The sequence below is a fragment of the Oratosquilla oratoria genome, chromosome 4, assembly GCF_046742065.1.
Source record: "Oratosquilla oratoria isolate Oo_2021 chromosome 4, ASM4674206v1, whole genome shotgun sequence".
In the NCBI taxonomy this organism is placed as follows: domain Eukaryota; kingdom Metazoa; phylum Arthropoda; class Malacostraca; order Stomatopoda; family Squillidae; genus Oratosquilla; species Oratosquilla oratoria.
This window is the reverse complement of record NC_134780.1, coordinates 44,564,146-44,566,645: the sequence shown is the minus strand read 5'-3', so window position 1 is coordinate 44,566,645 and position 2,500 is coordinate 44,564,146. Positions and strand designations below refer to the sequence as shown.

The window sequence follows — 2,500 nt, the reverse complement described above, 5'->3', positions numbered from 1 at the left end:
TGTGTGTGTGTGTGTGTGTGTGTGTGTGTGTGTGTGTGTGTGTGTGTGTGTGTGTGCATACTGTACAGTGTAACAAAACTTTAAAAGCTATCAAAATCAAGTTATTCACAATCGTTCATTTCAGGAGGGGCCTGCAGGAGAATCGGTAAAGGAAATCCCCATTAACCGTTTAACTGTTGTAAATTTCCGCAAACTTCACAATTGCTTTAGGTTATTCATCATTGCATGTTTCCCGTGAGATGATCAACCGTCGCGACTCCGTTTTCTTCATTCCTTACTTTTCCTCAGCCTGCTTCGCCTCCCCCTATCCTCCTCGTCCTCTCCTCCGTCCCTCCCTTCACCTCTCGCCCCTCGTCGAGTGCGACTTGACGTGTGTAATAACTGTGGTTACTAGTTCACTCGCTGCTTCCCCCCTAGTATTGCTGTCCTTGGCTGCAGATTGCTTTCTTTCTCGTCGGCTCATAGTCGTTGTTCATCAAATTTGAGAGCTTTGTTTCTGTTTGCACTTGATGCGGACCTAAATTACGGCGAGTCACCGCCCGTGCGCACATATAAACAAAGCTTACTGGTTGCGCGTATATCCACAATTACGGAAGATACATTCCGTATGCGATTGTGTATCTATTTATTTCTGTGCTAAACGAGGGTTATTTATTTGGTCGTTATTTACAGGATTTGGCAAAGGTGGTCATTTTCTGTCTCCAGATAGCCATTCTAGAACAGCTTGGATGTGTGTGTACATGTGTAATTATGAAAAACAACCCGCAGATATAATCTTGTGTGCTTCTATTTATTCTTTAATTTAAATAAGGCTGATTTACTTAGGTTTTATTTACAGGATTGAGTCAAACCTCGTAATTTTACGTTTCTTGTTTTACTTTGTGTAGATTATATTGTCTTTCAATCTTAAACTTTCGAATGCTGTGGGTGTTTCTAATTCTGATCAAAGCTATAAATAGCTTTTGTGGGTGACTGCGTCCTTGTACTTTGTTTGTTTGTTTGTTTGTTTTTCATGTTTGTGTACAACACGTTGTATGTAAAGGTGTGTGTATCATTTGGAATATGCGCATGAAAATAAGAGATACTATTTATTAATTTTCTTTTTTCGTAATAGCATGAAAAGACGAGTTTTTGGTACTTACACGCCTCTTCATCAAAACTTTGATTGATTTTGTATTTCTCATTTCTTTTTTATGCATCCAGTTGCAATTTTTTCTTTTTATTTTCTTTAGATTTAGCCATGGTCTGGGTGCACGCTCTCCTGGTAATTTGTGTTAAATCTCTATTGTTCTTCTTGGGAAACATTATTATCTTACTTTCTTATTCAATCTCATTTGTATTCTGAACTTGTACCATCTCTCTTCGCGTTGACTTAGCCGTCCTTCCTCCTAAGTTCTTATTATAAAAAAAAAAAAAAATCACTACACAGGAATATTCTAACTAATTTAACCTTTTTCTTCCTCAGAATCAGTAACGGGAACTTGCTATTGGTGATTCTTGCACGATGGACGGCAACGAGTCTCATATTCCTCGTTCTCATTTTCAAAACAAACCCGTCCATCCGCCTCCACCATCATCTGGAGGTACAACCCCGAGGGGCTGGCTTTCGGTCTGCAGACCGGGCATATAATCTCTAACAGTTTTGATTGTATTCCTTCCAACTTCTCACTTGAGAAGTCATGGCAACCGGTGACTGCTCCCCTTCTACTTCTTTCAGTCGTTGGAGAGGAGTGACCTCATACCAATGGAGGCTGCAGGTTTCCAGTAAACAAATTTTATCATATTTTCTCCTCTCTCATTCCCACTCCTCCTCCTCCTCCTTTGCCCCAACCCCAACCACCACCACTACCTTCTCCTCCTCTTCCTCCTCCACCTCCTCCTCCTTCTCCTCCTCCTCCTGATCATCACATATATTTTCTGCGGCATCAACTGGTGATAATTGCATGTTTTCTTCATTATGCGACACAGATAATAAATATCATACTCTTCTCTGCTCTCCTGGCTTTCCGTTTGGAGGGAACATACCCTAAATTTACATTTCCCTGACTTCAGTTTGACATAAATCTTTGTATTCTTGGAGACCAATAATGTATATTCATGGTGACAGTAATTAGGATTCCATTTGACCGTAGTGAAGATGACAAAAGTGATAGTGAGGATACACTATAACTCATACTGTCAATGGTTGTGCAAAGGTGACGACGATAAAAAGAAAAGTTGTGGAAAAATATGCAAGTGATAATAATGTAGATAAAGAAGATGTAAAAGTCGGCAGATTATACAAGTAGCAATTATATGAACGACTCTTGATAGCTATCTTACGGTCAACGGCAATCCTGGTGACGTAAAGTCGTCGAAGATATCATACACGGAAAAATATCGCGATTACAAAATATATTACTCACTAATAATGCAAGAAATAACGACACATGTTATTTAGAATTAATTTCTCATATGCGTGCAAAAAATTACATACATGTATATATATATACTATCCAGT

The 2,500-nt window shown here is 39.2% G+C and overlaps 1 long non-coding RNA gene across 1 annotated transcript in view; it reads left to right on the top strand.

Annotated features, from left to right (window-relative positions):
• The window catches only part of LOC143024326 (uncharacterized), a 48,452-nt gene extending 46,051 nt beyond the window's left edge, over positions 1-2,401 (top strand). The window contains exon 3 of the long non-coding RNA XR_012966281.1: positions 1,466-2,401. This is a non-coding gene — a long non-coding RNA (uncharacterized LOC143024326). The remainder of the gene's footprint in view (positions 1-1,465) is intronic.
• Positions 2,402-2,500: the final 99 nt, after the last annotated feature.